General features: G+C 44.2%; 1 long non-coding RNA gene across 1 annotated transcript; it reads right to left on the bottom strand.

Moving 5' to 3' along the window:
• Window positions 1-9,438: 9,438 nt before the first annotated feature.
• Window positions 9,439-13,938, bottom strand: LOC135511070 (uncharacterized). Its single transcript, XR_010451202.1, has 2 exons — window positions 13,856-13,938; window positions 9,439-10,092 (listed from the first exon to the last, which is right to left on the bottom strand). It is a non-coding gene; the product is annotated as an uncharacterized LOC135511070 (long non-coding RNA).
• Window positions 13,939-14,242: the final 304 nt, after the last annotated feature.

Below are 14,242 nucleotides of genomic sequence, written 5' to 3'. Positions count from 1 at the left end.
GACACTAGGCCAAATGTGCGCCTCCCCATGGGCCTCCTGGTCACGGCCGGCTGCGACAGAGCCTGGGCACGAACCCAGAGTCTCTGGTGGCACAGCTAGCACTTCGATGTATTTATTGGCCAAGTTAAAGCAAAGCAGTTCGACACATACGACAACACAGAGTTATACATGGAGTAAAACAAACATACAGTCAATAATACAGTAATACAATGTGAGCAAATGAGGTGAGATAAGGGAGGTAAAGGCAAAAAAAGGCCATGGTGGCGAAGTAAATACAATATAGCAAGTAAAACACTGGAATGGTTGATTTGCAGTGGAAGAATGTGCAAAGTAGAGATAGAAATAATGGGGTGCAAAGGAGCAAAATAAATAAATAAATACAGTAGGGAAAGAGATAGTTGTTTGGGCTAAATTATAGGTGGGCTATGTACAGGTGCAGTAATCTGTGAGCTGCTCTGACAGCTGGTGCTTAAAACTAGTGAGGGAGATGTGTTTCCAGTTTCAGAGATTTTTGTAGTTCGTTCCAGTCATTGGCAGCAGAGAACTGGAAGGAGAGGCGGCCAAAGGAAGAATTGGTTTTGGGGGTGACCAGAGAGATATACCTGCTGGAGCGCGTGCTACAGTGCCTTAGACCACTGCGCCACCCGGGAGGCCCTGTGAAGAAGGTCTTTAGATGTTATACACATAAAAATGTATCCGCAACATTATATTCTAATTTGTTGGATACTTCTTTGTGTAGGCCACCCACAAGCACACGGAATTCGAATATAATGTTGCGGATATAGTTCGGAATGACACAATCTCATGTGTACAACTGCTAAAGACCTACAGATGCTTTCCATTGGACCCAGGATTCGAACCGTCCGGTTGCTGGCTCGCATTTCTAAGTGCTAGGCTACCTCCCATCCCTGTGTACAACATTTAAAACAACATTTGAAAACAGTGCCAGGCAAACTAAACCAAAGCATGGATTGCTGTCACATCTTGTCCATGGACTACTTACAGGATAAGGAAACCAATATTATGTTATTTTTCTATTTGGGTGAACTATCTCTGTAAACGAGTTGTCTTGGTATTGTAATACTAGCTCTATGAAAAGCCCTGTACCATAAACAATTCATGAAATGCGTTGAAATGACTGAAGATCTTATTCAAATAAACCATTCTTTGACAATATCTGGGGAATCCGTATCTGATGTAAACAGAGTAAAACTGCACTGCACAATGTTCTGGCCTGGACACCAATCGTAAATGTCATGTTAAGCCTACAGCGTGTTCTCTGCCCAGATAAGCCAAAAATATGTGTTCTTTGGATAACACTTTTGGGTACTGTGGCTGTAAAAATAGACATTTCCTGGATGAATGGATGTGTAAAGATATATTTGACAGGACTTTCATTTTGAAAACAACTTATTAATGACGTCGAATACATCTGTTGTGAAGGCTATTATAAATGATACTGCAATGCTCATGGAGGTGTTATAAATGAGGACACGGAGATGTTATGAATTCCTCATGTCAACACCTTTCAAGTAAAGTGTTAACAATTCCACCATGTATTTGAACCTTAGAAGTCTCAGTTCTTTTAAGTAATATTTATAAAGAAATCTACAGCATAGTGAGTCCGTAGGATTGGAAATGGAGTACCCATGGCCTTTGGATATTTAACAGATATTTAATGTGTACCCTGAAACTCCTGAGTATATTCATTAGTCGCACACTGTTGAAATTTGTTTTGCACTCTAGCAAAACGATCCGCAATGGAAAACGTTTTTGCAACATAACCAAGCGTTTCTCTTGAACAAATTCATGTACGTCCCTCCTCGTTTCATTCTCTTTTCTTCCATTTGGTTTCTAGTGAATACACCCGAGGAAACATACTGACGTTACACTCATGTTTATCATCTCCACTCTGTACTTATTTAATACATAACACAACACAATGCACATTTCTATGTTGTGACTGCCTGACATGTACACTGCAAGAAGACACCCATTATTTCCATAATGATACCACTGTTCTGTCCTGAAAGCAGCACAAACACATAGTCCCACTCCCCCACACAATGCACTTCAATACAAGGCCAAGACAGAGAACACATTCATCCTCCCATAATTTGACATATGGTGGCTGTGACATGTTATTGAAAGTCCATCTATGACACATTAATTCCATCAGCTTTGTGCGGTGGAGAGCAGATTGCTAGGAGCAGAGAGCCATCAGATATGCTACTGACAGTATCAGTGTGTACACAGTGTCATGTATAATAAAGTCCATAGTGGAGTACTGCAGAACAGGGGGAAGGAGGAAGAAATGCCATGATGACTTACAAGTTTGTCATGTGTTTGTAATACTGCCTACCTTCCAGAGCGGCTTCTCACCTGGTAGAGCGTGTCAAGCCTGTTGTTGTCCATTCTTCAGCCAATACAAACGGAACACATCCATACACATACACATTCTTTCTCTCCCTCTCTCTCCACTGTATCTATATGTGTGGGACACCTCTAGTTAAGGCGTCTTTCTTTGCTGTAGGTTTGGTCTTAGGTGTTTTTAAGTCTGCGGCTAATGACAAAACGCATGACAAAAAGCACTGTTGAAATAAAACTAAATATAATTGTATGGACATGAAATAAAAGCACTCCACCGTTCTTGTAAACTCTACACCGGTTCTCACCCACTGAAGCTGCCATGCGGATCTGTCTCCCCACAATCTGTTTCTATCACAGTAAGAATAATAAATGTGTCATAATCCAAGAAAATATGCAGGAATATGTGCCACTTCCTTATTTAAAGCACATATAAAAGTCCCTGCAGATATATTACCACCCTCCATTTGGGTAATTATCCTTCACATTTTGGGGTAAATGACTGAGTATCTGCGTCGCATCTGGTGAATTAGAATGAGATTTAATAGGCCTAGCATGCTATAGTGGATTAATTAATAGGATGATTATGTGGTCTACTGTCGCAGACCTATTATGCTCACTGTAACACTGCCCATTACAAGAAGAAGCATAGTGCAATCAGTGTAATGACACAAACATACATGATATTACCATGACAACATGGCACTAGATCAAATCAAACATACATGATATTACCATGACAACATGGCACTAGATCATATCAAACATGCATGATATTACCATGACAACATGGCACTAGATCATATCAAACATACATGATATTATCATGACAACATGGCGCTAGATCATATCAAACATACATGATATTACCATGACAACATGGTGCTAGATGATATCAAACATACATGATATTACCATGACAACATGGCACTAGATGATATCAAGATGTGGCTTATCCATGTCTTGTTCATGTATTTGACTATGAAGTTGTGAGGAATTGAATTTGCATGATATAAGCCATATACTCTTTTTTTCTACAGTGAAGCACTGTTGCACTGTTGTACTGTTGTACTGTTGCACTGTTGTACTGTTGTACTGTTGCACTGTTGTACTGTTGTACTGTTGTACTGTTGTACTGTTGCACTGTTGTACTGTTGTACTGTTGCACTGTTGCACTGTTGTACTGTTGTACTGTTGCACTGTTGCACTGTTGCACTGTTGCACTGTTGTACTGTTGCACTGTTGCACTGTTGTACTGTTGTACTGTTGCACTGTTGTACTGTTGTACTGTTGCACTGTTGTACTGTTGCACTGTTGCACTGTTGCACTGTTGCACTGTTGTACTGTTGCACTGTTGCACTGTTGTACTGTTGTACTGTTGCACTGTTGTACTGTTGCACTGTTGCACTGTTGTACTGTTGCACTGTTGCACTGTTGCACTGTTGCACTGTTGCAGCTGTGACCTAGTCATTGTTAGACTCCATATAGCTCTAAATCAAATTCTACTCCTTTGGCAAGGGCACATCTTGTCGATTGTGCAAGTTCATAATACAAGGTAAGGTGACATCTCCACCACTTCATAGTTATCTGCATAATATTTACCACACTTTAAATGACAGCATGCATCTCTTGGTGATTTACAGTGTGACTATAATAAAGCAGATACAGTAAGATAAGGATGCAACAGATTTATTTTAGTTTTAGATCATGCTTTCAGACTGATTTCGGCTCTTAAAAAGATAACAATATGTATTTCTCCCTCTGTCTTCCCTGCAGGCGCGTGAGATAATAAGAACATTAGTCACAATGCACTCTGGAGCTGACAGAGAAATGTTTATGATTGTGTGTGTACACTGGTGAGTTAATGCATCTTTAACCAGCTGTGGGCTGAGGTATGGTCACACAGCTCTGCTGTTCCACTGCATTAATTCCTCAAATCAAATTATCTTTGTCACATGCGCAGAATACAATGGGTGTAGACTTGACAGTGAAATGCTTGCTTTCAAGCCCTTCCCAACAATGCAGTTAAAAAAATTACAAATATATTTAAAAAATTGTAACATAAGAGGAATAAAAATAAAATGCACAAACATGGAGCTATATAGAGGGAGTACCAGCACTTGAGGTAGATACTGAATGTACATGAAGTCCAGGGCAACGTGTGATGTGGCTGTTTCACATACAGACATCTTCTCAAAACACAAATCTATGCTGAGTGTCTGGCATTATGGAGGCTAGTTTGGCCAAAATCAAACCCGTGAAACATGGACGAATTTCGTAACACTACAATAACACATGGTAATAAAGCACTTATAATGAATTAGTAAATAGTTTATTCATCATTTGAATTATTCCTACTTTTTTTAGTAAGCTATTAATAAACAGCATTTTATCAATTCATAAACACTGTTATAAATGATTAATTGATGATAATAAGCTCCAATATAAGGTGTTTGATAATTGTGTTTTCAAACTTTATAAAATATTTATAGACCAGATATAAATGACTCATTATGGCAATTACAAACCAGTTGTAAAGGGGTTTTACTAATCTATTGTACATGCTTTATTACCAGGTGTTAAAAAGTGCTACCCAGAATTGCTACCCAGAAAATATTTTACCATCAAAATATAGCTTGTTCCACACACTTCAATCCAATCTGTGTGACAAAGGCTTTTAAAGGCTTTACAGAGCGTACATGAAGTCTCAACATACACTACCGGTCAAAGGTTTTAGAACACCTACTCATTTAAATGTTTTTCTTTATTTTGACTATTTTCTACATAAGAGTGAAGACATCAAAACTATGAAATAACGCATATGGAATCATGTAGTATCCAAAAAAGTGTTAAAAAAATCAAAATATATTTTATATTTGAGATTCTTCAAATAGCCACCCTTTGCCTTATTATTATTCGACCATGCTGGTCATTTATGAACATTTGAACATCTTGGCCATGTTCTGTTATAATCTCCACCTGGCACAGCCAGAAGAGGACTGGCCACCCCACATAGCCAGGTTCCTCTCTAGGTTTCTTCCTAGGTTTTGGCATTTCTAGGGAGTTTTTCCTAGCCACTGTGCTTCTACACCTGCATTGCTTTCTGTTTTTATTTTTATTTTATTTTTTATTTTACTAGGCAAGTCAGTTAAGAACAAATTCTTATTTTCAATGACGGCCTAGGAACAGTGGATTAACTGCCTGTTCAGGGGCAGAACGACAGATTTGTACCTTGTCAGCTCAGGGATTTGAACTTGTAACCATTTGGTTACTAGTCCAATGCTCTAACCACTAGGCTACCCTGCTGCCCCGTTTGGGGTTTTAGGCTGGGTTTCTGTACAGCACTTTGAGATATCAGCTGATGTACTAAGGGCTATATAAATAAATTTGATTTGATTTGATGACAGCTTTGGCTAAGGTAGCATAAAGGATAACGTTACAGCTCCCTACGTAGGGTGCATTGCCATATGTGACAAAACACACTATTAGCCTGTTCCCAAATCGCAAATATAGGTGAAAAATCGCTCCAAGGTGGTCAGCTGAAGATGTTGCACAGTATGACATAAGTTATGTCATGCTTATGAAGACTTTATGTATGCTAAAGGATTTATAAGTTATAGTTCATTTAAAGTATCACATCTATACAGGCTCCCACCATCAAACACACGCAACATATCTGCTGTGATGGACTTACCTGACCCTCAAGCATGACTCAACTCAACTTCAACAACTTCCTACATGATCATAGTTGTCTATGATTTCACAGAAAAGAACACAGACCCTGTATCAGAAAGACTGCTGGTAAATCTCCATGATAGGTATTATTGATCCCCGCCAAGCTACTAGCATACTTATTCCCGCCCAATAATCAAGACTACATGGGAACAAAACAGAAAAAATGAGTGTACTCTTCAAAAGAAGGCAATCATCTCCCTTAGGCTGTTAGAGATGAAGCTGGGAGAGACTCCAGATTCAGATACTGTTTGTGTGTCTGGCGCTACTCAGAGGGATTGAGCTATTTGATTTGTTTGTGTGCTGCAATAACAGTCATTTACACATTGGAAGCTGCATAGAAGGGTGTCCTCTCAACCCCAGAAGGCGAGGAAGTGGGGAGTTTGCCCAGCAGCAGTTTTTCTTCCATGGCTACAGAAGCCTGAAATCAGGGCCTGGACATGGTTGTGTCCATTTGTCTCTCTCTGAATGGGCCACAGTGAGTGTAAGGAATGAACGATCATCTGCCAAATGGACTCAGTTGGCCAACTGCACCGAAGATGCTTAACTTCGCACCTTAGCACTGTGTTAGCGCTGGTTTTATTAAAGTGATAGTAATGTAATGGGAGATTACATGCACCTGCGTGCTAAAATAAGCTTGATTGCAACGCAAAACCCACACAAGTAAACCAGTGATTTAGCTGATCTCACGTTGATACCAGGCAGCTGCAACGTTCCTCATCTAGGTTCTATTCCCGCTTCTAATGAAATAACGACCTATCACGAGCATCAGAAACCGTAAGGCTGATTAATCTAACAGTATAAGAATAAAGGAGTAGAAGCCCTATATTTAATTGAAAAGATTCATCTTCAATGGTGAAATAATATAACCTGTGCCATTTCAAATAGCTTTATTGGACATTTTTTGATTTGATAAAAATTATATCACGATTGGCTTGATTTAGTTACACATTTCAAACATGTGCAACTAAATGTTAATACGGTGGCCAATAATAGTTGCATTGGGCCCAGTGTGTTTACTTCTAGTGTTGTCACGTTCTGACCTTAGTTCCTTTGTTTTTGTCTTTGTTTTAGTATGGTCAGGGCGTGAGTTGGGGTGGGCAGTCTATGTTTGTTTTTCTATGTTTGTTTTTGAGTTGGGCCTAGTATGGTTCTCAATCAGAAGCAGCTGTCAATTGTTGTCCCTGATTGAGAATCATACTTAGGTAGCCTGGGTTTCACTTTTGGTTTGTGGGTGTTTGTTTCCGTGTGAGTGTTTGGGCCACATGGTACTGTTTCGGTTTTGTAAATTCACGTTGTCATTTATTGTTAGTGTTCTGAGTTTTAATTAAACATCATCATGAACACTTACCACGCTGCGCTTTGGTCCTCCTCTCTTTCTCCCGACGACAACCCTTAGTGTTGCTAGTATGTGTGTGGACCATGTCAGTATTATGGCTCACCTTACTAAGCATTCATGACTGAATAGGGGAACATAGGGATAATAAAGGGTGGATCAGAGGTAACTGTTTTTAGGGTGTGTAGTTGTGAAGCTCCACATCTGTTGCGACTGGAGGTGGTTGGTGAAGAGAGTGTGAGATTGCTCTCCTCCTTCAACTCTCCCCGTCAGATGAGCAACCCCATCATTAGACCAGGGTGTGTGCCTGAGGAAAAGAGGTGATCAGTCACACTGGGCCTCTGTGTGTGTGTTTGTGTGTGTGTGTGTGCAAGTCATTATCTAGTCTGATATCCTCTAGCTAGACAGCGAGCCTCAGTGCAGTAGATCCTTAGCAAGCCGTAGGCTTCTACCCCTCTTTCTCAGTCTCTCTGCAGTACTGCGTTTAGTGTGTTCAGACCTTCAACATGGAGACATCCATCACAGAGTTGGCCATCCAATCGTTTGCCCTATCATGGCCCTATCGTCACAACATAAATCGAAGCTCTCCCATCACATGAGCCAAAGCCAATGACAGGATGCCAAGATGTGGCACGACGTTGCCTGTGACGGATTTTATCTTTGCATCATAACCCCTGTTATCAATGACCATTTATGAGCTAGTTTGTTGTTTAATGGTCAATAATTATTTAGATACATTAAAGACTAAATGCAATGTTACTTGATTCATACATCTAAAGAAATATAGTATTGAGTGGTTGCAACCAGTGGTCGGAACCAGTGGTCGGAACCAGTGGTCGGAACTACTATTTCAGACTTAAAGAGCAAGATGTGGACAGGCCAGCCAGAGCCAGGAAAATGTCTGATTAAGCTAATTTCATGAATACAGAGACATTTAAAGAAAAGGTTATATAGAGAAGACATCTAACTTTTAATACACAACTGTGGGAAATGTCATTATAATTGCTTTGTATATCTCTAATTAGAAAAACTATGCGAATGAAACAACATCATACAGATCATAATAACTACAGTACCTCATTAGTATCCAACTGCACTGCTCAAGGCGTTTGACAGTAACAGATTTGGCAGGAGAAGCATAGAAGTAACAGCCAATACAGATAAATACAGGTCTTGTCACTGCCAGATGACAGGACAGATTGTACATATTCTTCAAATTCCACTGCTCCTTCCCTCCAATAATACGAAAGGTATTGACTTTCTGAGTCTCCAAGGATGCCATTTTCACTTCCCTGTGCATGTTTAGTGGATTTTCTTTTTGAAATACGACTTCATGCCCTTTGGGTCAAATGAACACTGGTAATTGTTCCCTGTCCAGCAACCCTTCACTACTCACAACTACGTTGAATTATTATTTTCTGGAATACGATATCTTGTGTAATTAACCTTTTCATCTGAAGTGAGCCAGAAGATCTTAAATAACCAGGTTGTTCCTGTCTCCTGAAATCGCTATTGACTGTAATGGGGCAAACTATGCTCAACTTGTTTCATGTCAATGTGGTGCACCGTTAAATGTCTTTGAGTATTGGATCTTTTTGGGAGGGGATCTTGGCACTGCACACTGACTTCTGACTGACTTCTGTAGTTGAATTGTATAAAGGGCTGGTGAGACAGAGGCTTGGTCATGCGGTTAGCATGTTTGTTTTTACGAATCTCCCATACTTTACAGATTGAGGGTTGAATGAATACCAACTAACTATGTTGTGTCAGTAATTAAAGAAACCACAGCTACGTCCCACTGATTCACCTTCTGCTCGACAGAATAATTATTACGTGTATGAATAAAAGCACACATTGCTAAATTGTAAATAGTACATGTGTGTGTTTTACTAACAAATAACTTTTGGGAGCATATGACAGCTGCACATTTCATTGCTTCATTATTTTCAGTAATTGTATTTATGTTCAGCTGTACCTGTTACAACACAGAGGCGGATGCAAGATGCAAGCAACGATGGTTTTAATGAATGTAGTTCACAGCAGCAACATGACAGACAGACTGTACTCAGAAGGAATCCGACCCAGGAACTCGGGCGCATCTTCCGATCATAACGTGCTGAGAAAACCAGGGGAGTGTGTCCGGATGAGTAGGAAGGAGCACAGCAGATAATCCACACAAGAGAAGAGCACGGACACACGACACAACCTCAGAGAAGAAACAACGATCTGACAACAAGAAACACTGGTAACAGAACATATAAAGGGAAGATAAGTGGTTCCAGCTGGCGCAGACAATCAGGCCGAGATTGGGAAACCACGCCCACACAAACACTGGAGAGAGAGAGAGAGAGAGAGAGAGAGAGACGGAGGCAGTGGATTCATGAACCGTGACAATACCCCCCCCCCCCCTAGGAACGCCTCTTGGCGTTCCCAGGCGAATTTACCTGTCGATTGAAATCATCGATAAGGGAGTGATCCAGAATGTCCCTAGCAGGTACCCAACTTCTCTCCTCCGGGCCGTAACCCTCCCAGTCCACCAGGTACTGGAATCCGCGTCCCCTCCTTCTAGAGTCCAAAATACGATTGACAGAAAAGGTGGTTTCCCCATCAACAAGTCGTGGCGGCGGGGGAACCGGGACCGGAGGGTTAATGCGTGCCTGAAACACAGGTTTTATTTTAGACACATGAAAGGTAGGATGAATTCTCCTATACGCCGGAGGAAGCTTGAGCCGGACCGCCACCGGACTAATGATCCTGGTGACTCTGAACGGGCCGATAAATTTGGGAGCAAGCTTGTTCGAAACGGATCGGAGTGGAATGTTCTTAGTAGAAAGCCACACTCTTTGGCCAACGACGTATACCGGAGGCTTCGACCGGTGGCGATCGGCCTTAGCCTTGGTGCGCGCCCCACCCGGAGAAGAGTCTCACGGGCTCTGCTCCATGCGTGACGGCACCTCTGGATGAAAGCGTGAGCGGAGGGAACAGTGACCTCGGACTCCGTACTGGGAAAGATAGGTGGCTGGTAACCTAAACTACACTCAAACGGAGAGAGACCTGTGGCTGCCACTGGCAACGAATTGTGAGCGTACTCAACCATAGAGAGTTGTTGACTCCAGGAAGAGGGATTCTTAGAAACCAAACATCGCAACACTCTCTCCAAATCTTGGTTGGCCCTCTCCGTTTGACCGTTGCTCTGGGGATGAAACCCTGAAGACAGGCTGACACTCGCTCCCAGTAACCTACAAAACTCTTGCCAAAACTTGGACACAAATTGGGGCCCCGGGTCAGAAACTACGTCCATCGGCAGGCCATGTAAGCGAAAGACGTGATCCACGACAGTTACCGCTGTCTCCTTGGCAGATGGTAATTTAGGCAAGGGAATAAAATGAGCCGCCTTCGAGAACCGGTCCACCACGGTCAAAACAACCGTCTTGCCCTGGGAGGGCGGGAGGCCGGTAACAAAATCTAGCGCGATGTGGGACCAGGGTCTCGAAGGGACCGACAGCGGTTGGAGTAACCCATCTGGGGGTCGATTAGAAGTCTTCCCAGTGGCACAAACCGAGCAGGCCAAGACAAAACTGTGAATGTCACGAGCCATCAGTGGCCACCAAAAGCGTTGCTTAACCAAAAAGCTAGTGCGGCTGACTCCTGGATGACACGCTACGTTGGAGCAGTGCCCCCACCGAATAACATCGGACCGACACCCCTCCGGCACAAACAACCGATTAGGCGGGCAACCGGGCGGAGGCGTGACCCCCTCTAAGGCCGTTTTGACCCTTGATTCAACCTCCCATGTGAGTGTGGAGACCACTAGGGTCCCGGGTAGGATGCACTCGGGAGTGGATGGGCGTTCAGAATGGTCAAAAATGCGAGAAAGGGAATCGGGTTTGACATTCTTGGAACCCGGGCGATACGAGAGAGAGAAGTCAAAACGTCCGAAAAAGAGTGCCCACCGCGCCTGCCTGGAGTTGAGTCGCTTGGCGGTTCTGATATACTCCAAATTCTTGTGATCGGTCCAAACTATAAAAGGTACCCCGAACCCTCTAACCAATGGCGCCACTCCTCCAGTGCTAACTTCACTGCCAACAACTCTCTGTTGCCAATGTCGTAGTTGCGTTCCGCAGGTGATAACCGATGGGAAAGGAACGCGCAAGGGTGCATCTTGTCGTCAGAAGAGGAACGTTGGGAAAGTACCGCACCTACCCCCACCTCTGAAGCGTCCACCTCCACCACGAACTGACGCGAGGGATCGGGAGCTATGAGGATAGGAGCCGAAACAAAGCGGCTCTTGAGTTTGGCGAATGCAGCCTCGGCTGTATCGGACCACCTGAACGTCACTCTGGGAGAGGTTAAGGCGGTAAGAGGAGCGACTATCTGGCTAAAGTTGCGAACGAAACGCCGGTAGAAATTGGCGAATCCCAGAAACCTCTGTAGGGCCTTACGGGAATCTGGGCTTGGCCAATCCACCACAGCCTTAACCTTGTCGGGGTCCATGCGAATACCTTCAGTCGAGACGATGTAACCTAGGAATGGAACGGATTGTGCATGAAAAATGCATTTCTCCGCCTTGACAAAAAGTCCATTCTCCAACAACCTCTGAAGCACTCGTCTGACGTGTTGAGCGTGTTCCTGGAGAGAAGAAGAAAAAATCAGTATGTCATCCAGGTAAACATATATGAACTGATCAATCATATCTCTCAGCACGTCATTGACGAGTGCCTGGAAAACCGCTGGGGAGTTGGATAGCCCAAAAGGCATGACCAAATATTCGAAGTGCCCTCTGGGGGTGTTAAACGCGGTCTTCCATTCGTCCCCCTCCCTTATGCGAACCAAATGATATGCATTACGTAAATCCAACTTAGTGAACACGGATGCTCCCTGTAACCTTTCAAAGGCGGAGGACATCAACGGTAAGGGATAGGTATTCTTCACTGTGATGTTATTCAACCCACGGTAATCAATGCAAGGACGCAGAGATCCGTCCTTCTTCCCCACAAAGAAGAACCCCGCCCCGCTGGAGAAGAGGAAGGACGAATGAATTTAGATGCCAGAGAACCAGAGATGTATCTCTCCATAGCCTCCCTCTCAGGAACAGAAAGTGAATATAACTTGCCTTTAGGCGGAGACTCACCTGGCAATAATTCTATTGCACAGTCATAGGGACGATGCGGAGGAAGGGAAGCAGCACGGGACTTACTGAACACCTCCTTCAGGTCGAGGTATTCAACGGGCACGTTAGACAAATCCACTGCCTCCTCTAGAAACACAGAATCAGACACAGACGAACAAGCAGACACTAAACAGGACTCAAGACACTTGTTACTCCACATGGATATAGAGTTATGACCCCAGTCAACTCTGGGGTTGTGTTGGGTGAGCCAAGGGTGGCCGAGAACTAATGGTGCAAGGGGTGAGTCCATGAGTAGGAATGATAGTGTCTCAGTGTGATTGCCAGAAGTGATGAGTGTGATAGGTTCAGTGGTGTGAGAAATGTTGGGGAGTTCTTGACCATTGAGAGCGTTGACGGATATCTTGTGCGTGAGTGAGGTGATAGGGATCTGGAGTTTGTGAGCGAGCTTGAAGTCCATGAAATTACCCTCTGCTCCTGAGTCCAGTAAGGCTTGGGTGTCGTGCGTGTGGGTGGCCCATCTTAGTCTTACCGGGAGGAGAGTAGATGATGAGGTCTTCTCTGTGGTGACACCACCCGATAGTAGCCTCATGTTTACTACCGGGCCTGATCTTTTACCGGGCAGGAGTGGATAAAGTGGCCCGCTCTACCACAGTAGAGACAGAGTCCTTGGGATCTCCGCCTCTCCCTCTCTTCCCGGGAGAGGCGAGCTCTCCCCAGCTGCATGGGTTCGTGAGCGGAAGGTGAACTGGCCGTGTTCCCGACGCTGGCATGCCAGCCCTCCGTGTCGTTATACGGTCTGTTAGGGCATGCTCGGCGGCCAATACGACTCAGACGAGCGTCGACCCTCAGGGCTAGTTCCACTAGTCCATTTAAACTCCTGGGAAGGTCCAGAACATAAATCTCCTTCTGGATCCGGTCCTCCAGCCCATGCAGGAACATGTCCCACTGCGCCTCCTCGTTCCACTGACACTCAGCGGCCAGAGTGCGGAATTGGATGGAGTATTCCGATACTGAATGGTCTCCTTGGCGAAGGTCAGCGAGTAGTCTGGCCGTCTCCCTACCCGCCACGGCCCGATCGAAGACCCTTCTCATCTCCTCGGAGAGTGTCTGGAAAGAGGTGCAGCATGGGTCCTGGTTCGCCCACACCGCCGTTCCCCAGAGAGACGCTTTGCCTGATAGCAGTGTGAGTACGAATGCTACCTTAGACTGTTCACGGTTGAAGGTCCGTGGCTGCAACGAGAAATGCATGGAACATCTCGTAAGAAAGGCTCTGCAATAGTCAGGATCACCTGAATAACCCTCTGGTGTCGGTAGCCGTGGCTCTAGCTGGGAATCCGGCTCTGGCGGGGCGGGTTGAACTGCCGGTGTAGGTGGCGCAGCGGAACCCCTCAGATGTTGCAATTGTTGGGTCAGCTGGGATACCTGCGTCGAAAGGGCTTGTACTGCCCGACCTGTGCTGGAGATGTTCTCCTCTTGTTGATCCATTCTCGTGATACTGCGGGAAAGGAATTCGGTCAGACTCGTTGAACTCGCTGCATCCATGGTCTGGTCAGATCGTTCTGTTACAACACAGAGGCGGATGCAAGATGCAAGCAACGATGGTTTTAATGAATGTAGTTCACAGCAGCAACATGACAGACAGACTGTACTCAGAAGGAATCCGACCCAGGAACTCG

Source organism: Oncorhynchus masou, chromosome 23 (genome assembly GCF_036934945.1).
Source record: "Oncorhynchus masou masou isolate Uvic2021 chromosome 23, UVic_Omas_1.1, whole genome shotgun sequence".
NCBI classification, from domain to species: domain Eukaryota; kingdom Metazoa; phylum Chordata; class Actinopteri; order Salmoniformes; family Salmonidae; genus Oncorhynchus; species Oncorhynchus masou.
This window is presented reverse-complemented; position numbering and strand designations above follow the sequence as displayed.